We start from the raw sequence: 21,935 nt of genomic DNA, 5'->3' as shown, positions 1-21,935 counted from the left end.
TGATAGGTCTTTGTGCAGTGGGACACCTACCCGGCCAGGGCACTCACGGTGAATGGAGCTTGCAGGGCGGGCGGGAGGTTGCTCTGGGTGAGGCTGTGAGTTAGAGCGCCCCTCGTCCTGGGAAACGGGGTGCGGCCGGAAGGGCGGCCGCCCCCTCGCCCGTCACGCAACGCACGTTCGTGGGGAACCTGGTGCTAAACCATTCGTAGACGACCTGCTTCTGGGTCGGGGTTTCGTACGTAGCAGAGCAGCTCCCTGGCTGCGATCTATTGAAAGTCAGCCCTCGACACAAGGGTTTGTCCCGGCGGGCGGGGTGCGCGCGCGCTGCGCGCGCGCGTCCGGCCGGCCGGCGGCGGCCCCCGCGGGGCGCGGGTCTCCCCGGGTCCGTCGGTCACCGCCTCCTCGGCCCCTCCCGTCGCTCCGGCCCTCCGCGCTGCCTCGGCCCCTCCCGCGCCAGGGCTACGGCGGGGGTGTGGGGGGGGGTGCGCGCGCGGGCACGCGGTGTGTCGGTCGGGGGCGCCGGGGAAGGTGGAGGGGGCGGCCCTCCCCTCCCCTCCCCTCCAGGCCGCGCCCGGAGTCACGCCTCGGGGTGGACCCCGACTCCCACCACGCGGCCTCTCCCCGCGCGACCCTTCGGGGCTCGTCCTCCGGGCTGGGATCGGGGTTCCCCGGAGGAGCGCGATGGTCGGTGGGTGGGGGAGACGGGGCGACCGAGGCGCCGGCGGGGGAGGGGCCGCGCCGGTCTGGCCGCCGCGGCCCTCTCCGTCGCCGCGGGGGTGGAAGCGGTGGCCCTCCGGTCGGGGGGACCGGCCGGTCGCCCCCGCCCTTCTTTCCCCGAGAGTCGGGGTCGACCAGGAGGCCGGCGGGCCCCCGTGAGGGTAGGACGGCGGGGACCCGCTGTCTCCGCGCTCGCGCCCCCGCCGGCGTCGCGCGCCGACGCCGCGGTACGCGGGGTCGACCAGATGTCCCCGTCACACTCAAGTCTCGGCGGGGACCGCGGCCGGGGCCGGGCTCCTCGACGCTATGCCAGCGGTCACCGCCAGAGGGCTCCGTCCTCGCGGACTTCTCCACTCTTTTCTTTTCGTCTCCCTCCTCCCGCCCCGTCCCCGCCTCCCTCTCCCCCCCCCCCCGCTAGCTCGCTCGCTCGCTCCTTCTTCCTTGCTTCGCTTCCAACCCCCCCCCCCGCCCCCCTGATTTCCTCCGCACGCGCGCAGTTATCAGGCTCACGAACTCTCCCGGGGACCTAGCGTGACTTTCATCGCAAACCGCCCCCCCCAATCATGGTTTCACGTCACGCGGGGGATGTGCCGACACAGCAGGAGGCACACCTCACACGTGCGTGTGAACACGCAATCACCACGTTTATGAACTGGAAAGGGATCTGTCGGGTGTGACTTTGCGATCACTTCCCCTCCCCCCACCCCCCGCTGAGAATGAGTTTCCCCGGCCTCCTGTGGCCGCCTGGTAATCGCCTGCAGACGCCGTGGCCCGGGTCCGCCACAGGTTGCCCTCGGCTTCCCTTCGCGCAGTGCCCTGGGGTCCACCAGATGTCTCTGGCCAATTGGGGCCGTAGTGTGCCGTTGACGGTGTGGTCACTAGGTGTCGCTCCGGGCTCAGTATTCTTCCTTCTCGCTGTGACTTTGGTCTCTTTTGTTCAAAACTTCTTTCTTCCTTCCCCTTTTTCCCTGTTTCCATTCTCCCTTTTTCATCTCTTTCTCTCTTTTTGTTGCTTTTTTCGCGGCACATGGGTGATGTGTGTGTGTGTGTGTGTGTATGTGTGTGTGTGTGGAGGAAACGCGGCGTGAGGGAGAAGACACATCTCACACGTGCACGGGAACACCCGATCGTCACGCTTCTGAGTACCGACCGATGGATCTGGTACCGAATTTTAATAGTTTTCTTCTATCTCTCTCTCTCTCCCTCCCTCTCTCTCTCTCTCCCCCCTCCCTCCCTCCCTCCCTCTCTCTCCCTCTCTCTCTCCCCCGTGTCTCTCTCCCCCCCCTCCCCCTCGCCCTCTTCTTCTGCCTCTCCCTCTCTCTCTCTCTCTCCCTCTCCTCTCCTCCTCCTTCTCTTCCCTCCCTCCTTCCCTCTCTCTCTCTCTCTCTCTCTCCCCCCCATCCCTCTCCTCCTCCTACTCTTCCCTCCCTCTCTTTTTCTCTCTGTCACTCTCGCCCTCTCTCCCTCTCTCTCTCTCTCTCTCTCTTTCTTTTGTTTCTCTTTCCTCTTTTCTTTCTCACAGGGTCTCTTTGTGTTGCCCTCGCTAGTGTGGCGTGGCGTCAGTCTAGCTCACAGCAACCTCAAACTCCTCGACTTAAGCGATCCTTCTGCCTCAGCCTCCCGAATACCTGGGAATACCAGCACGTGCCACTGTGCCCGGCTAAGTTTGTTTCTATCTATTTTTAATTTTCCAGATAATTTATTTCTCTCTCTTTGTAGGGACGGGACGGGACGGGGAGGGGCTGGGCGAGGAGGGGGCGGTGTCTCGCTCTTGCTGAGGCTGGTCTCCAACTCCTGACCTTGAGCGATCCTCCCGCCTCGGCCTCCCAGAGTGCTAGGATTACAGGCGGGAGCCACTGCGCCCGGCCGTTTTTTCTATTTTCTATTTTTTTTATTTTTAATTATGTAAGACTGACGGTGAGCACTGCCTGCCTGTGTTACTCCCTAGAGCTGACGGGTGAAGTTCCCAGCCTGTATCCGGGGGGCCGTATGTCTCTTTATTACAAAAGCATCACTTGACTTGACTCCCTGCCACGCCCCCGCCCCCACCCCCGACCCACAACCAGGGACAACGGTGTGTACGTCCTCATCGACACATTATTTATGGCATTGGGGGAGGGGGCAGCAAAGGAAATACTGGTCCTGTAGAAGAAACATTCCCTCGCTCCACCGGTGGATCCAGTATGATCTTTATGTCCCAGAACTTGGTTCTGCTCTCCCTTTTAGTAGTAGGACGATGACCACTGCACTGGCACCAGCACCGCCCACACCAGCAGCGCCCCCGCCCCCCTACCGCCACACCACCACCACCATCACCGCCACCATAATTTTCCTATACCTTGTTCGGTTGGGGGATTTTTTTTTTGAGGCAGAGTCTCCCTCTGTTGCCCGGGCTAGACTGAGTTCCGTGGTGTCAGCCTAGCTCACCGCAACCTCAAACTCCTGGGCTTCAGTGATCCTACTGCCTCAGCCTCCCCAGTAGCTGGGAATACAGGCATGCGCCAGCATGCCCAGCTAATTTTATATGTGTGTGTGTGTGTGTGTGTGTGTGTGTGTGTGTGTGTGTCGGTGTATATACATATATATGTGTGGCCGTGTATATACATATACCGGAACGTGGCCCGACTGCAGTGACACCAGCTCCGTTAAGTCGTTCTGTGGGTAGGGAAAGAATTTAACCGGATAGGCCCCATCGATCGCTTATCTGTTCTGAGAGTTTTGTGGCAGCCGTTTCCTGCCCCTTTCTTTCCTCTCTCTGTCTCTCTCCCCCGCCCCCACTCCCACCCCCAAATTTTTTCTAAGAAGACATTTAGGATGTCAGATTCTGGCCACGTGCCCCCCGGGCACAGGGGACCAGCAAAGACAAAGGTCTTTGGTACCAAGTGTTCATTCCACGGTGACAGATATTGCCACGCTTCTACTGTCCGGGCCTTGAGATCGTCAGTGGGTCAACTGTGAAACTCCCTGTACTCGACTTCCCTCTCGGGTAGGTCCCCGTCCCAACCCGCCGGCTCCTAGCACACACCCAGTGTCACTCTCTCCTCTCGGGGGATAAAGTTCCAGATGATCCGATCCGCTCCAAGGAGGAAGGGGAGCTGGCCGGGCCGCCCACTGTGCGCCCCACCCCCCACCCCTGCCCACCCCCGTCATAGGGTCCCTTCTTTTCAGGCTGACACTGGCACCGGTTGTCGGGTGTCACCTAGCGGCCACTCTGATCAGCCATCGTGATCGCGGAAATCCAGGTGACGTTGGGAGTTTAAGAGCTGACTCCCCGGGGCGGGGTGGGGGGTGGAGGGGGGGTGGAGGGCGGGGCGCGGTTCGGATCAGCGGCGGGGAGTAGAGCACGACCGGTCCCACTTCCTTCTTCCTGGGCCCGCAGCTCTGGGCCCCGCCCGAGGCAGCCCTCGCCTCTGGCGGCTCTCCGCTCACCCGCCCTGTTGTCTGCGGGAGGGGCCCCTCCTCCCGCTCCCTGCCTCCTCCCGGGACCATAGGCCTGTGCCCCTAGGTTTTTTTTTTTTTTTTTACCCTTGTGTTTGTCTGTGTTTTATCTTGTTTTGTAGGCTTACTGAATATCATCTCGGATAAAAATTTAAATCACAGAATGCCTCATATTATATAACAAGATGTAGCGTTTTATCCTATGCCGAGAACGATGCGTTTTTCTCTTCGGGTCCATTTTCCTGTCCTGGAAGAAATACGAAGTTGCCCATGATCCTTCCCCGATCATCTTCCAGATTCCTCGACTCGGAAACACTGTGAAGACGACGTATTCGATCGTATATCTCTGCGTGTGCACGTGGGCGCCCATACCTATTTCTTTTCGGCACCGGGCTCATATCTTTTGGCACCTAGGGGGGAAAAAAGAAGTAACCAAAAAGGGACAGAAAGATGTTCTGTCCTTTTACGCTCTCCTCCCCCAACCCCCCCCAACTTTTGGGAACTCGTAGTCTGGCCTATGTCCCCAAGCAAGTTAAATCTTTTGTTAAAACTCCCAAGTGGTCCCCTGCCCCCAGGTGGGTGGCCGGCAGAGTTCACAGAGTTCACAGGCTTTGTTTTTGGCAGAGCCTGGACCATTGAAATCATTAACCTCAATCATTGCTAAAGCTGAGAACCACACGCTCCCCCCACCCATCCCCACCCACCCCCATCGCCCGCCTCCCGCGCCCTTTAAAAGCTCTCTATTTCTGCCCAGCCCTATGTTCGGGAACTTTGGGGGCTTGAGATGGGAAGGTCTACCTCATTTCCTCCTTTACCGGCCAAATAGACTCCCTCTTTTCTTCCTCCTCACACAGCTTGTCCTCGCTATTTGCCTCGTGGGCAATCGGCGGAGTTTTCGGTAACACCGAGACTTCTAAGTTGTGTCATCGGTCTTTTTTCTCTTTTTACTTTCTTTCCTCTTTCCTTTTTCTGTCTTTTTTTTTTTTTTTTTGAGACAGGATTCCTTTCACTCTGTCCTCTCCCAGCCAGGCCGCCTTAGCCTGATTGTAGCTCACGGCAAGCTTCAAATCCAGGGCTTAAGTGATCCTCTCTGCCTCAGCCTTCTGAGCCGCTGGGATTATAGGCAGATGCTGCCACACCAGGCATAATTTTTCTTTTTTTATATTTTGTTGGTAGAGACGAGGTCTCATCGTGTTACCCAGGCTGGTCTCCGGCTGCTGGGCTCAAGTCATGCTCCCGTCTCTGCCTCCCAAGTTGCTGGGGTCACAGGCATGAGCCACGGTGGCCAGCCAGGTTATTGAAAGGCGATCACTTTGCTATGCTGATACGAAACCCCAAATGTGCGAGTGTAAGGCACCAGACGGAGGGAGTCCCCGCACTACATTGTCACGGCCGTTGAGGGTGGCTCACGAAAAAGCTGGGATGGGGGTACACGGGAGTGATCAAGGGGATATATTCTAGTGGGATAGCGGAAATATAGAATGTCCTGAAAAACACGAAGTGTCAGAATGCCACAGCAGTCAGTAGCTCACAAACTTCCGTTCCATTGTGTCATGGCAGGCGGCTTACTTTTCTCCTCCTCCCTCGGGATGAGTAAAGCCTGACATAGAAAATGTCTACGTCTCATCCAAATCCGTCAAGACGATGGAAGGGGGAACTGGGAGAGGAATAAAGAAAAAACCAGGAAGAAGCAAATCCAGGGAGAAGGGGGACGAGGAGGAGCAGGAGGAAACTGCCTCCCCTGCCCCCGTGCTACCCAACGATACGTGAAGAATGGCCTCTTCCCTCACCTCCCACCCCGCAACTGTGCCTGGAGGTGTACCCTACGGCTACGGTCCTAAAAGAATGTATGACTACTTATAATAATGGAAGAAATGCGGTCTGATAGGTCTTTGTGCAGTGGGACACCTACCCGGCCAGGGCACTCACGGTGAATGGAGCTTGCAGGGCGGGCGGGAGGTTGCTCTGGGTGAGGCTGTGAGTTAGAGCGCCCCTCGTCCTGGGAAACGGGGTGCGGCCGGAAGGGCGGCCGCCCCCTCGCCCGTCACGCAACGCACGTTCGTGGGGAACCTGGTGCTAAACCATTCGTAGACGACCTGCTTCTGGGTCGGGGTTTCGTACGTAGCAGAGCAGCTCCCTGGCTGCGATCTATTGAAAGTCAGCCCTCGACACAAGGGTTTGTCCCGGCGGGCGGGTGCGCGCGCGCGCAGCGCGCGCGTCCGGCCGGCCGGCGGCGGCCCCGCGGGGCGCGGGTCTCCCCGGGTCCGTCGGTCACCGCCTCCTCGGCCCCTCCCGTCGCTCCGGCCCTCCGCGCTGCCTCGGCCCCTCCCGCGCCAGGGCTACGGCGGGGTGTGGGGGGGGGTGCGCGCGCGGGCACGCGGTGTGTCGGTCGGGGGCGCCGGGGAAGGTGGAGGGGGCGGCCCTCCCCTCCCCTCCCCTCCAGGCCGCGCCCGGAGTCACGCCTCGGGGTGGACCCCGACTCCCACCACGCGGCCTCCTCCCCGCGCGACCCTTCGGGGCTCGTCCTCCGGGCTGGGATCGGGGTTCCCCGGAGGAGCGCGATGGTCGGTGGGTGGGGGAGACGGGGCGACCGAGGCGCCGGCGGGGGAGGGGCCGCGCCGGTCTGGCCGCCGCGGCCCTCTCCGTCGCCGCGGGGGTGGAAGCGGTGGCCCTCCGGTCGGGGGACCGGCCGGTCGCCCCCGCCCTTCTTTCCCCCGAGAGTCGGGGTCGACCAGGAGGCCGGCGGGCCCCCGTGAGGGTAGGACGGCGGGGACCCGCTGTCTCCGCGCTCGCGCCCCCGCCGGCGTCGCGCGCCGACGCCGCGGTACGCGGGGTCGACCAGATGTCCCCGTCACACTCAAGTCTCGGCGGGACCGCGGCCGGGGCCGGGCTCCTCGACGCTATGCCAGCGGTCACCGCCAGAGGGCTCCGTCCTCGCGGACTTCTCCACTCTTTTCTTTTCGTCTCCCTCCTCCCGCCCCGTCCCCGCCTCCCTCTCCCCCCCCCCGCTAGCTCGCTCGCTCGCTCCTTCTTCCTTGCTTCGCTTCCAACCCCCCCCCCCGCCCCCTGATTTCCTCCGCACGCGCGCAGTTATCAGGCTCACGAACTCTCCCGGGGACCTAGCGTGACTTTCATCGCAAACCGCCCCCCCCAATCATGGTTTCACGTCACGCGGGGGATGTGCCGACACAGCAGGAGGCACACCTCACACGTGCGTGTGAACACGCAATCACCACGTTTATGAACTGGAAAGGGATCTGTCGGGTGTGACTTTGCGATCACTTCCCCTCCCCCCACCCCCCGCTGAGAATGAGTTTCCCCGGCCTCCTGTGGCCGCCTGGTAATCGCCTGCAGACGCCGTGGCCCGGGTCCGCCACAGGTTGCCCTCGGCTTCCCTTCGCGCAGTGCCCTGGGGTCCACCAGATGTCTCTGGCCAATTGGGGCCGTAGTGTGCCGTTGACGGTGTGGTCACTAGGTGTCGCTCCGGGCTCAGTATTCTTCCTTCTCGCTGTGACTTTGGTCTCTTTTGTTCAAAACTTCTTTCTTCCTTCCCCTTTTTCCCTGTTTCCATTCTCCCTTTTTCATCTCTTTCTCTCTTTTTGTTGCTTTTTTCGCGGCACATGGGTGATGTGTGTGTGTGTGTGTGTGTATGTGTGTGTGTGTGGAGGAAACGCGGCGTGAGGGAGAAGACACATCTCACACGTGCACGGGAACACCCGATCGTCACGCTTCTGAGTACCGACCGATGGATCTGGTACCGAATTTTTAATAGTTTTCTTCTATCTCTCTCTCTCTCCCTCCCTCTCTCTCTCTCTCCCCCCTCCCTCCCTCCCTCCCTCTCTCTCCCTCTCTCTCTCCCCCGTGTCTCTCTCCCCCCCTCCCCCTCGCCCTCTTCTTCTGCCTCTCCCTCTCTCTCTCTCTCTCCCTCTCCCTCTCCTCCTCCTTCTCTTCCCTCCCTCCTTCCCTCTCTCTCTCTCTCTCTCTCTCCCCCCCATCCCTCTCCTCCTCCTACTCTTCCCTCCCTCTCTTTTTCTCTCTGTCACTCTCGCCCTCTCTCCCTCTCTCTCTCTCTCTCTCTCTTTCTTTTGTTTCTCTTTCCTCTTTTCTTTCTCACAGGGTCTCTTTGTGTTGCCCTCGCTAGTGTGGCGTGGCGTCAGTCTAGCTCACAGCAACCTCAAACTCCTCGACTTAAGCGATCCTTCTGCCTCAGCCTCCCGAATACCTGGGAATACCAGCACGTGCCACTGTGCCCGGCTAAGTTTGTTTCTATCTATTTTTAATTTTCCAGATAATTTATTTCTCTCTCTTTGTAGGGACGGGACGGGACGGGGAGGGGCTGGGCGAGGAGGGGGCGGTGTCTCGCTCTTGCTGAGGCTGGTCTCCAACTCCTGACCTTGAGCGATCCTCCCGCCTCGGCCTCCCAGAGTGCTAGGATTACAGGCGGGAGCCACTGCGCCCGGCCGTTTTTTCTATTTTCTATTTTTTTTATTTTTTAATTATGTAAGACTGACGGTGAGCACTGCCTGCCTGTGTTACTCCCTAGAGCTGACGGGTGAAGTTCCCAGCCTGTATCCCGGGGGGCCGTATGTCTCTTTATTACAAAAGCATCACTTGACTTGACTCCCTGCCACGCCCCCGCCCCCACCCCCGACCCACAACCAGGGACAACGGTGTGTACGTCCTCATCGACACATTATTTATGGCATTGGGGGAGGGGGCAGCAAAGGAAATACTGGTCCTGTAGAAGAAACATTCCCTCGCTCCACCGGTGGATCCAGTATGATCTTTATGTCCCAGAACTTGGTTCTGCTCTCCCTTTTAGTAGTAGGACGATGACCACTGCACTGGCACCAGCACCGCCCACACCAGCAGCGCCCCCGCCCCCCTACCGCCACACCACCACCACCATCACCGCCACCATAATTTTCCTATACCTTGTTCGGTTGGGGGATTTTTTTTTTTGAGGCAGAGTCTCCCTCTGTTGCCCGGGCTAGACTGAGTTCCGTGGTGTCAGCCTAGCTCACCGCAACCTCAAACTCCTGGGCTTCAGTGATCCTACTGCCTCAGCCTCCCCAGTAGCTGGGAATACAGGCATGCGCCAGCATGCCCAGCTAATTTTATATGTGTGTGTGTGTGTGTGTGTGTGTGTGTGTGTGTGTCGGTGTATATACATATATATGTGTGGCCGTGTATATACATATACCGGAACGTGGCCCGACTGCAGTGACACCAGCTCCGTTAAGTCGTTCTGTGGGTAGGGAAAGAATTTAACCGGATAGGCCCCATCGATCGCTTATCTGTTCTGAGAGTTTTGTGGCAGCCGTTTCCTGCCCCTTTCTTTCCTCTCTCTGTCTCTCTCCCCCGCCCCCACTCCCACCCCCAAATTTTTTCTAAGAAGACATTTAGGATGTCAGATTCTGGCCACGTGCCCCCCGGGCACAGGGGACCAGCAAAGACAAAGGTCTTTGGTACCAAGTGTTCATTCCACGGTGACAGATATTGCCACGCTTCTACTGTCCGGGCCTTGAGATCGTCAGTGGGTCAACTGTGAAACTCCCTGTACTCGACTTCCCTCTCGGGTAGGTCCCCGTCCCAACCCGCCGGCTCCTAGCACACACCCAGTGTCACTCTCTCCTCTCGGGGGATAAAGTTCCAGATGATCCGATCCGCTCCAAGGAGGAAGGGGAGCTGGCCGGGCCGCCCACTGTGCGCCCCACCCCCACCCCTGCCCACCCCCGTCATAGGGTCCCTTCTTTTCAGGCTGACACTGGCACCGGTTGTCGGGTGTCACCTAGCGGCCACTCTGATCAGCCATCGTGATCGCGGAAATCCAGGTGACGTTGGGAGTTTAAGAGCTGACTCCCCGGGGCGGGGTGGGGGGTGGAGGGGGGGTGGAGGGCGGGGCGCGGTTCGGATCAGCGGCGGGGAGTAGAGCACGACCGGTCCCACTTCCTTCTTCCTGGGCCCGCAGCTCTGGGCCCCGCCCGAGGCAGCCCTCGCCTCTGGCGGCTCTCCGCTCACCCGCCCTGTTGTCTGCGGGAGGGGCCCCTCCTCCCGCTCCCTGCCTCCTCCCGGGACCATAGGCCTGTGCCCCTAGGTTTTTTTTTTTTTTTTTACCCTTGTGTTTGTCTGTGTTTTATCTTGTTTTGTAGGCTTACTGAATATCATCTCGGATAAAAATTTAAATCACAGAATGCCTCATATTATATAACAAGATGTAGCGTTTTATCCTATGCCGAGAACGATGCGTTTTTCTCTTCGGGTCCATTTTCCTGTCCTGGAAGAAATACGAAGTTGCCCATGATCCTTCCCCGATCATCTTCCAGATTCCTCGACTCGGAAACACTGTGAAGACGACGTATTCGATCGTATATCTCTGCGTGTGCACGTGGGCGCCCATACCTATTTCTTTTCGGCACCGGGCTCATATCTTTTGGCACCTAGGGGGGAAAAAAGAAGTAACCAAAAAGGGACAGAAAGATGTTCTGTCCTTTTACGCTCTCCTCCCCCAACCCCCCCAACTTTTGGGAACTCGTAGTCTGGCCTATGTCCCCAAGCAAGTTAAATCTTTTGTTAAAACTCCCAAGTGGTCCCCTGCCCCCAGGTGGGTGGCCGGCAGAGTTCACAGAGTTCACAGGCTTTGTTTTTGGCAGAGCCTGGACCATTGAAATCATTAACCTCAATCATTGCTAAAGCTGAGAACCACACGCTCCCCCCACCCATCCCCACCCACCCCCATCGCCCGCCTCCCGCGCCCTTTAAAAGCTCTCTATTTCTGCCCAGCCCTATGTTCGGGAACTTTGGGGGCTTGAGATGGGAAGGTCTACCTCATTTCCTCCTTTACCGGCCAAATAGACTCCCTCTTTTCTTCCTCCTCACACAGCTTGTCCTCGCTATTTGCCTCGTGGGCAATCGGCGGAGTTTTCGGTAACACCGAGACTTCTAAGTTGTGTCATCGGTCTTTTTTCTCTTTTTACTTTCTTTCCTCTTTCCTTTTTCTGTCTTTTTTTTTTTTTTTTTGAGACAGGATTCCTTTCACTCTGTCCTCTCCCAGCCAGGCCGCCTTAGCCTGATTGTAGCTCACGGCAAGCTTCAAATCCAGGGCTTAAGTGATCCTCTCTGCCTCAGCCTTCTGAGCCGCTGGGATTATAGGCAGATGCTGCCACACCAGGCATAATTTTTCTTTTTTTATATTTTGTTGGTAGAGACGAGGTCTCATCGTGTTACCCAGGCTGGTCTCCGGCTGCTGGGCTCAAGTCATGCTCCCGTCTCTGCCTCCCAAGTTGCTGGGGTCACAGGCATGAGCCACGGTGGCCAGCCAGGTTATTGAAAGGCGATCACTTTGCTATGCTGATACGAAACCCCAAATGTGCGAGTGTAAGGCACCAGACGGAGGGAGTCCCCGCACTACATTGTCACGGCCGTTGAGGGTGGCTCACGAAAAAGCTGGGATGGGGGTACACGGGAGTGATCAAGGGGATATATTCTAGTGGGATAGCGGAAATATAGAATGTCCTGAAAAACACGAAGTGTCAGAATGCCACAGCAGTCAGTAGCTCACAAACTTCCGTTCCATTGTGTCATGGCAGGCGGCTTACTTTTCTCCTCCTCCCTCGGGATGAGTAAAGCCTGACATAGAAAATGTCTACGTCTCATCCAAATCCGTCAAGACGATGGAAGGGGGAACTGGGAGAGGAATAAAGAAAAAACCAGGAAGAAGCAAATCCAGGGAGAAGGGGGACGAGGAGGAGCAGGAGGAAACTGCCTCCCCTGCCCCCGTGCTACCCAACGATACGTGAAGAATGGCCTCTTCCCTCACCTCCCACCCCACAACTGTGCCTGGAGGTGTACCCTACGGCTACGGTCCTAAAAGAATGTATGACTACTTATAATAATGGAAGAAATGCGGTCTGATAGGTCTTTGTGCAGTGGGACACCTACCCGGCCAGGGCACTCACGGTGAATGGAGCTTGCAGGGCGGGCGGGAGGTTGCTCTGGGTGAGGCTGTGAGTTAGAGCGCCCCTCGTCCTGGGAAACGGGGTGCGGCCGGAAGGGCGGCCGCCCCCTCGCCCGTCACGCAACGCACGTTCGTGGGGAACCTGGTGCTAAACCATTCGTAGACGACCTGCTTCTGGGTCGGGGTTTCGTACGTAGCAGAGCAGCTCCCTGGCTGCGATCTATTGAAAGTCAGCCCTCGACACAAGGGTTTGTCCCGGCGGGCGGGTGCGCGCGCGCGCGCGCGCGCGTCCGGCCGGCCGGCGGCGGCCCCGCGGGGCGCGGGTCTCCCCGGGTCCGTCGGTCACCGCCTCCTCGGCCCCTCCCGTCGCTCCGGCCCTCCGCGCTGCCTCGGCCCCTCCCGCGCCAGGGCTACGGCGGGGTGTGGGGGGGGGGTGCGCGCGCGGGCACGCGGTGTGTCGGTCGGGGGCGCCGGGGAAGGTGGAGGGGGCGGCCCTCCCCTCCCCTCCCCTCCAGGCCGCGCCCGGAGTCACGCCTCGGGGTGGACCCCGACTCCCACCACGCGGCCTCCTCCCCGCGCGACCCTTCGGGGCTCGTCCTCCGGGCTGGGATCGGGGTTCCCCGGAGGAGCGCGATGGTCGGTGGGTGGGGGAGACGGGGCGACCGAGGCGCCGGCGGGGGAGGGGCCGCGCCGGTCTGGCCGCCGCGGCCCTCTCCGTCGCCGCGGGGGTGGAAGCGGTGGCCCTCCGGTCGGGGGACCGGCCGGTCGCCCCCGCCCTTCTTTCCCCCGAGAGTCGGGGTCGACCAGGAGGCCGGCGGGCCCCCGTGAGGGTAGGACGGCGGGGACCCGCTGTCTCCGCGCTCGCGCCCCCCGCCGGCGTCGCGCGCCGACGCCGCGGTACGCGGGGTCGACCAGATGTCCCCGTCACACTCAAGTCTCGGCGGGACCGCGGCCGGGGCCGGGCTCCTCGACGCTATGCCAGCGGTCACCGCCAGAGGGCTCCGTCCTCGCGGACTTCTCCACTCTTTTCTTTTCGTCTCCCTCCTCCCGCCCCGTCCCCGCCCCCCCCTCCCCCCCCCCCCCGCTAGCTCGCTCGCTCGCTCCTTCTTCCTTGCTTCGCTTCCAATCCCCCCCCCGCCCCCTGTTTTCCTCCGCACGCGCGCAGTTATCAGGCTCAGGAACTCTCCCGGGGACCTAGCGTGACTTTCATCGCAAACCGCCCCCCCCAATCATGGTTTCACGTCACGCGGGGGATGTGCCGACACAGCAGGAGGCACACCTCACACGTGCGTGTGAACACGCAATCACCACGTTTATGAACTGGAAAGGGATCTGTCGGGTGTGACTTTGCGATCACTTCCCCTCTCCCCACCCCCCGCTGAGAATGAGTTTCCCCGGCCTCCTGTGGCCGCCTGGTAATCGCCTGCAGACGCCGTGGCCCGGGTCCGCCACAGGTTGCCCTCGGCTTCCCTTCGCGCAGTGCCCTGGGGTCCACCAGATGTCTCTGGCCAATTGGGGCCATAGTGTGCCGTTGACGGTGTGGTCACTAGGTGTCGCTCCGGGCTCAGTATTCTTCCTTCTCGCTGTGACTTTGGTCTCTTTTGTTCAAAACTTCTTTCTTCCTTCCTCTTTTTCCCTGTTTCCATTCTCCCTTTTTCATCTCTTTCTCTCTTTTTGTTGCTTTTTTCGCGGCACATGGGTGATGTGTGTGTGTGTGTGTGTATGTGTGTGTGTGTGGAGGAAACGCGGCGTGAGGGAGAAGACACATCTCACACGTGCACGGGAACACCCGATCGTCACGCTTCTGAGTACCGACCGATTGGATCTGGTACCGAATTTTTAATAGTTTTCTTCTATCTCTCTCTCTCTCCCTCCCTCTCTCTCTCTCTCCCCCCTCCCTCCCTCCCTCCCTCTCTATCCCTCCCTCTCTCTCCCTCTCTCTCTCCCCCGTGTCTCTCTCCCCCCCTCCCCCTCGCCCTCTTCTTCTGCCTCTCCCTCTCTCTCTCTCTCTCTCCCTCTCCCTCTCCTCCTCCTTCTCTTCCCTCCCTCCTTCCCTCTCTCTCTCTCTCTCTCTCTCTCTCTCCCCCTATCCCTCACCTCCTCCTACTCTTCCCTCCCTCCCTTTTTCTCTCTGTCACTCTCGCCCTCTCTCCCTCTGTCTCTCTCTCTCTCTTTCTTTTGTTTCTCTTTCCTCTTTTCTTTCTCACAGGGTCTCTTTGTGTTGCCCTCGCTAGAGTGGCGTGGCGTCAGTCTAGCTCACAGCAACCTCAAACTCCTCGACTTAAGCGATCCTTCTGCCTCAGCCTCCCGAATACCTGGGAATACCAGCACGTGCCACTGTGCCCGGCTAAGTTTGTTTCTATCTATTTTTAATTTTCCAGATAATTTATTTCTCTCTCTTTGTAGGGACGGGACGGGACGGGGAGGGGCTGGGCGAGGAGGGGGCGGTGTCTCGCTCTTGCTGAGGCTGGTCTCCAACTCCTGACCTTGAGCGATCCTCCCGCCTCGGCCTCCCAGAGTGCTAGGATTACAGGCGGGAGCCACAGCGCCCGGCCGTTTTTTCTATTTTCTATTTTTTTTATTTTTTAATTATGTAAGACTGACGGTGAGCACTGCCTGCCTGTGTTACTCCCTAGAGCTGACGGGTGAAGTTCCCAGCCTGTATCCCGGGGGGCCGTATGTCTCTTTATTACAAAAGCATCACTTGACTTGACTCCCTGCCACGCCCCCGCCCCCACCCCCGACCCACAACCAGGGATAACGGTGTGTACGTCCTCATCGACACATTATTTATGGCATTGGGGGAGGGGGCAGCAAAGGAAATACTGGTCCTGTAGAAGAAACATTCCCTCGCTCCACCGGTGGATCCAGTATGATCTTTATGTCCCAGAACTTGGTTCTGCTCTCCCTTTTAGTAGTGGGACGATGACCACTGCACTGGCACCAGCACCGCCCACACCAGCAGCGCCCCCGCCCCCCTACCGCCACACCACCACCACCATCACCGCCACCATAATTTTCCTATACCTTGTTCGGTTGGGGGATTTTTTTTTTGAGGCAGAGTCTCCCTCTGTTGCCCGGGCTAGACTGAGTTCCGTGGTGTCAGCCTAGCTCACCGCAACCTCAAACTCCTGGGCTTCAGTGATCCTACTGCCTCAGCCTCCCCAGTAGCTGGGAATACAGGCATGCGCCAGCATGCCCAGCTAATTTTATATGTGTGTGTGTGTGTGTGTGTGTGTGTGTGTGTGTGTGTGTGTGTGTGTCGGTGTATATACATATATATGTGTGGCCGTGTATATACATATACCGGAACGTGGCCCGACTGCAGTGACACCAGCTACGTTAAGTCGTTCTGTGGGTAGGGAAAGAATTTAACCGGATAGGCCCCATCGATCGCTCATCTGTTCTGATAGTTTTGTGGCAGCCGTTTCCTGCCCCTTTCTTTCCTCTCTCTGTCTCTCTCCCCCGCCCCCACTCCCACCCCCAAATTTTTTCTAAGAAGACATTTAGGATGTCAGATTCTGGCCACGTGCCCCCCTGGGCACAGGGGACCAGCAAAGACAAAGGTCTTTGGTACCAAGTGTTCATTCCACGGTGACAGATATTGCCACGCTTCTACTGTCCGGGCCTTGAGATCGTCAGTGGGTCAACTGTGAAACTCCCTGTACTCGACTTCCCTCTCGGGTAGGTCCCCGTCCCAACCCGCCGGCTCCTAGCACACACCCAGTGTCACTCTCTCCTCTCGGGGGATAAAGTTCCAGATGATCCGATCCGCTCCAAGGAGGAAGGGGAGCTGGCCGGGCCGCCCACTGTGCGCCCCACCCCCACCCCTGCCCACCCCCGTCATAGGGTCCCTTCTTTTCAGGCTGACACTGGCACCGGTTGTCGGGTGTCACCTAGCGGCCACTCTGATCAGCCATCGTGATCGCGGAAAGCCAGGTGACGTTGGGAGTTTAAGAGCTGACTCCCCGGGGCGGGGTGGGGGGTGGAGGGGGGGTGGAGGGCGGGGCGTGGTTCGGATCAGCGGCGGGGAGTAGAGCACGACCGGTCCCACTCCCTTCTTCCTGGGCCCGCAGCTCTGGGCCCCGCCCGAGGCAGCCCTCGCCTCTGGCGGCTCTCCGCCCACCCGCCCTGTTGTCTGCGGGACGCGCCCCTCCTCCCGCTCCCTGCCTCCTCCCGGGACCATAGGCCTGTGCCCCTAGGTTTTTTTCTTTTTTTTTCACCCTTGTGTTTGTCTGTGTTTTATCTTGTTTTGTAGGCTTACTGAATATCATCTCGGATAAAAATTTAAATCACAGAATGCCTCATATTATATAACAAGATGTAGCGTTTTATCCTATGCCGAGAACGATGCGTTTTTCTCTTCGGGTCCATTTTCCTGTCCCGGAAGAAATACGAAGTTGCCCGTGATCCTTCCCCGATCATCTTCCAGATTCCTCGACTCGGAAACACTGTGAAGACGACGTATTCGATCGTATATCTCTGCGTGTGCACGTGGGCGCCCATACCTATTTCTTTTCGGCATCGGGCTCATATCTTTTGGCACCTAGGGGGGAAAAAAGAAGAAACCAAAAAAGGACAGAAAGATGTTCTGTCCTTTTACGCTCTCCTCCCCCAACCCCCCCAACTTTTGGGAACTCGTAGTCTGGCCTATGTCCCCAAGCAAGTTAAATCTTTTGTTAAAACTCCCAAGTGGTCCCCTGCCCCCAGGTGGGTGGCCTGCAGAGTTCACAGAGTTGACAGGCTTTGTTTTTGGCAGAGCCTGGACCATTGAAATCATTAACCTCAATCATTGCTAAAGCTGAGAACCACACGCTCCCCCCACCCATCCCCACCCACCCCCATCGCCCGCCTCCCGCGCCCTTTAAAAGCTCTCTATTTCTGCCCAGCCCTATGTTCGGGAACTTTGGGGGCTTGAGATGGGAAGGTCTACCTCATTTCCTCCTTTACCGGCCAAATAGACTCCCTCTTTTCTTCCTCCTCACACAGCTTGTCCTCGCTATTTGCCTCGTGGGCAATCGGCGGAGTTTTCGGTAACACCGAGACTTCTAAGTTGTGTCATCGGTCTTCTTTCTCTTTTTACTTTCTTTCCTCTTTCCTTTTTCTGTCTTTTTTTTTTTTTTTTTTTTTTTTGAGGCAGGATTCCTTTCACTCTGTCCTCTCCCAGCCAGGCCGCCTTAGCCTGATTGTAGCTCACGGCAAGCTTCAAATCCAGGGCTTAAGTGATCCTCTCTGCCTCAGCCTTCTGAGCCGCTGGGATTATAGGCAGATGCTGCCACACCAGGCATAATTTTTCTTTTTTTATATTTTGTTGGTAGAGACGAGGTCTCATCGTGTTACCCAGGCTGGTCTCCGGCTGCTGGGCTCAAGTCATGCTCCCGTCTCTGCCTCCCAAGTTGCTGGGGTCACAGGCATGAGCCACGGTGGCCAGCCAGGTTATTGAAAGGCGATCACTTTGCTATGCTGATACGAAACCCCAAATGTGCGAGTGTAAGGCACCAGACGGAGGGAGTCCCCGCACTACATTGTCACGGCCGTTGAGGGTGGCTCACGAAAAAGCTGGGATGGGGGTACACGGGAGTGATCAAGGGGATATATTCTAGTGGGATAGCGGAAATATAGAATGTCCTGAAAAACACGAAGTGTCAGAATGCCACAGCAGTCAGTAGCTCACAAACTTCCGTTCCATTGTGTCATGGCAGGCGGCTTACTTTTCTCCTCCTCCCTCGGGATGAGTAAAGCCTGACATAGAAAATGTCTACGTCTCATCCAAATCCGTCAAGACGATGGAAGGGGGAACTGGGAGAGGAATAAAGAAAAAACCAGGAAGAAGCAAATCCAGGGAGAAGGGGGACGAGGAGGAGCAGGAGGAAACTGCCTCCCCTGCCCCCGTGCTACCCAACGATACGTGAAGAATGGCCTCTTCCCTCACCTCCCACCCCGCAACTGTGCCTGGAGGTGTACCCTACGGCTACGGTCCTAAAAGAATGTATGACTACTTATAATAATGGAAGAAATGCGGTCTGATAGGTCTTTGTGCAGTGGGACACCTACCCGGCCAGGGCACTCACGGTGAATGGAGCTTGCAGGGCGGGCGGGAGGTTGCTCTGGGTGAGGCTGTGAGTTAGAGCGCCCCTCGTCCTGGGAAACGGGGTGCGGCCGGAAGGGCGGCCGCCCCCTCGCCCGTCACGCAACGCACGTTCGTGGGGAACCTGGTGCTAAACCATTCGTAGACGACCTGCTTCTGGGTCGGGGTTTCGTACGTAGCAGAGCAGCTCCCTGGCTGCGATCTATTGAAAGTCAGCCCTCGACACAAGGGTTTGTCCCGGCGGGCGGGTGCGCGCGCGCGCGCGCGCGCGCGTCCGGCCGGCCGGCGGCGGCCCCGCGGGGCGCGGGTCTCCCCGGGTCCGTCGGTCACCGCCTCCTCGGCCCCTCCCGTCGCTCCGGCCCTCCGCGCTGCCTCGGCCCCTCCCGCGCCAGGGCTACGGCGGGGTGTGGGGGGGGGTGCGCGCGCGGGCACGCGGTGTGTCGGTCGGGGGCGCCGGGGAAGGTGGAGGGGGCGGCCCTCCCCTCCCCTCCCCTCCAGGCCGCGCCCGGAGTCACGCCTCGGGGTGGACCCCGACTCCCACCACGCGGCCTCCTCCCCGCGCGACCCTTCGGGGCTCGTCCTCCGGGCTGGGATCGGGGTTCCCCGGAGGAGCGCGATGGTCGGTGGGTGGGGGAGACGGGGCGACCGAGGCGCCGGCGGGGGAGGGGCCGCGCCGGTCTGGCCGCCGCGGCCCTCTCCGTCGCCGCGGGGGTGGAAGCGGTGGCCCTCCGGTCGGGGGACCGGCCGGTCGCCCCCGCCCTTCTTTCCCCCGAGAGTCGGGGTCGACCAGGAGGCCGGCGGGCCCCCGTGAGGGTAGGACGGCGGGGACCCGCTGTCTCCGCGCTCGCGCCCCCGCCGGCGTCGCGCGCCGACGCCGCGGTACGCGGGGTCGACCAGATGTCCCCGTCACACTCAAGTCTCGGCGGGACCGCGGCCGGGGCCGGGCTCCTCGACGCTATGCCAGCGGTCACCGCCAGAGGGCTCCGTCCTCGCGGACTTCTCCACTCTTTTCTTTTCGTCTCCCTCCTCCCGCCCCGTCCCCGCCTCCCTCTCCCCCCCCCCCCGCTAGCTCGCTCGCTCGCTCCTTCTTCCTTGCTTCGCTTCCAACCCCCCCCCCCCGCCCCCTGATTTCCTCCGCACGCGCGCAGTTATCAGGCTCACGAACTCTCCCGGGGACCTAGCGTGACTTTCATCGCAAACCGCCCCCCCCAATCATGGTTTCACGTCACGCGGGGGATGTGCCGACACAGCAGGAGGCACACCTCACACGTGCGTGTGAACACGCAATCACCACGTTTATGAACTGGAAAGGGATCTGTCGGGTGTGACTTTGCGATCACTTCCCCTCCCCCCACCCCCCGCTGAGAATGAGTTTCCCCGGCCTCCTGTGGCCGCCTGGTAATCGCCTGCAGACGCCGTGGCCCGGGTCCGCCACAGGTTGCCCTCGGCTTCCCTTCGCGCAGTGCCCTGGGGTCCACCAGATGTCTCTGGCCAATTGGGGCCGTAGTGTGCCGTTGACGGTGTGGTCACTAGGTGTCGCTCCGGGCTCAGTATTCTTCCTTCTCGCTGTGACTTTGGTCTCTTTTGTTCAAAACTTCTTTCTTCCTTCCCCTTTTTCCCTGTTTCCATTCTCCCTTTTTCATCTCTTTCTCTCTTTTTGTTGCTTTTTTCGCGGCACATGGGTGATGTGTGTGTGTGTGTGTGTGTATGTGTGTGTGTGTGGAGGAAACGCGGCGTGAGGGAGAAGACACATCTCACACGTGCACGGGAACACCCGATCGTCACGCTTCTGAGTACCGACCGATGGATCTGGTACCGAATTTTTAATAGTTTTCTTCTATCTCTCTCTCTCTCCCTCCCTCTCTCTCTCTCTCCCCCCTCCCTCCCTCCCTCCCTCTCTCTCCCTCTCTCTCTCCCCCGTGTCTCTCTCCCCCCCTCCCCCTCGCCCTCTTCTTCTGCCTCTCCCTCTCTCTCTCTCTCTCCCTCTCCCTCTCCTCCTCCTTCTCTTCCCTCCCTCCTTCCCTCTCTCTCTCTCTCTCTCTCTCCCCCCCATCCCTCTCCTCCTCCTACTCTTCCCTCCCTCTCTTTTTCTCTCTGTCACTCTCGCCCTCTCTCCCTCTCTCTCTCTCTCTCTCTTTCTTTTGTTTCTCTTTCCTCTTTTCTTTCTCACAGGGTCTCTTTGTGTTGCCCTCGCTAGTGTGGCGTGGCGTCAGTCTAGCTCACAGCAACCTCAAACTCCTCGACTTAAGCGATCCTTCTGCCTCAGCCTCCCGAATACCTGGGAATACCAGCACGTGCCACTGTGCCCGGCTAAGTTTGTTTCTATCTATTTTTAATTTTCCAGATAATTTATTTCTCTCTCTTTGTAGGGACGGGACGGGACGGGGAGGGGCTGGGCGAGGAGGGGGCGGTGTCTCGCTCTTGCTGAGGCTGGTCTCCAACTCCTGACCTTGAGCGATCCTCCCGCCTCGGCCTCCCAGAGTGCTAGGATTACAGGCGGGAGCCACTGCGCCCGGCCGTTTTTTCTATTTTCTATTTTTTTTATTTTTTAATTATGTAAGACTGACGGTGAGCACTGCCTGCCTGTGTTACTCCCTAGAGCTGACGGGTGAAGTTCCCAGCCTGTATCCCGGGGGGCCGTATGTCTCTTTATTACAAAAGCATCACTTGACTTGACTCCCTGCCACGCCCCCCGCCCCCACCCCCGACCCACAACCAGGGACAACGGTGTGTACGTCCTCATCGACACATTATTTATGGCATTGGGGGAGGGGGCAGCAAAGGAAATACTGGTCCTGTAGAAGAAACATTCCCTCGCTCCACCGGTGGATCCAGTATGATCTTTATGTCCCAGAACTTGGTTCTGCTCTCCCTTTTAGTAGTAGGACGATGACCACTGCACTGGCACCAGCACCGCCCACACCAGCAGCGCCCCCGCCCCCCTACCGCCACACCACCACCACCATCACCGCCACCATAATTTTCCTATACCTTGTTCGGTTGGGGGATTTTTTTTTTTGAGGCAGAGTCTCCCTCTGTTGCCCGGGCTAGACTGAGTTCCGTGGTGTCAGCCTAGCTCACCGCAACCTCAAACTCCTGGGCTTCAGTGATCCTACTGCCTCAGCCTCCCCAGTAGCTGGGAATACAGGCATGCGCCAGCATGCCCAGCTAATTTTATATGTGTGTGTGTGTGTGTGTGTGTGTGTGTGTGTGTGTGTCGGTGTATATACATATATATGTGTGGCCGTGTATATACATATACCGGAACGTGGCCCGACTGCAGTGACACCAGCTCCGTTAAGTCGTTCTGTGGGTAGGGAAAGAATTTAACCGGATAGGCCCCATCGATCGCTTATCTGTTCTGAGAGTTTTGTGGCAGCCGTTTCCTGCCCCTTTCTTTCCTCTCTCTGTCTCTCTCCCCCGCCCCCACTCCCACCCCCAAATTTTTTCTAAGAAGACATTTAGGATGTCAGATTCTGGCCACGTGCCCCCCGGGCACAGGGGACCAGCAAAGACAAAGGTCTTTGGTACCAAGTGTTCATTCCACGGTGACAGATATTGCCACGCTTCTACTGTCCGGGCCTTGAGATCGTCAGTGGGTCAACTGTGAAACTCCCTGTACTCGACTTCCCTCTCGGGTAGGTCCCCGTCCCAACCCGCCGGCTCCTAGCACACACCCAGTGTCACTCTCTCCTCTCGGGGGATAAAGTTCCAGATGATCCGATCCGCTCCAAG

The 21,935-nt window shown here is 58.9% G+C and overlaps 4 pseudogenes; all 4 read right to left on the bottom strand.

Moving 5' to 3' along the window:
* Positions 1 to 1,289: 1,289 nt before the first annotated feature.
* On the bottom strand, positions 1,290 to 1,381 carry LOC123629646 (annotated as a pseudogene).
* Positions 1,382 to 7,320: 5,939 nt separating this feature from the next.
* On the bottom strand, positions 7,321 to 7,412 carry LOC123629645 (annotated as a pseudogene).
* A 5,940-nt stretch (positions 7,413 to 13,352) lies between these two features.
* Positions 13,353 to 13,444, bottom strand: LOC123629644 (annotated as a pseudogene).
* A 5,979-nt stretch (positions 13,445 to 19,423) lies between these two features.
* Positions 19,424 to 19,515, bottom strand: LOC123629643 (annotated as a pseudogene).
* Positions 19,516 to 21,935: the final 2,420 nt, after the last annotated feature.

The sequence above is a fragment of the Lemur catta genome, unplaced genomic scaffold (assembly GCF_020740605.2).
Source record: "Lemur catta isolate mLemCat1 unplaced genomic scaffold, mLemCat1.pri scaffold_188_ctg1, whole genome shotgun sequence".
Classification (NCBI taxonomy): Eukaryota; Metazoa; Chordata; class Mammalia; order Primates; family Lemuridae; genus Lemur; species Lemur catta.
This window is presented reverse-complemented; position numbering and strand designations above follow the sequence as displayed.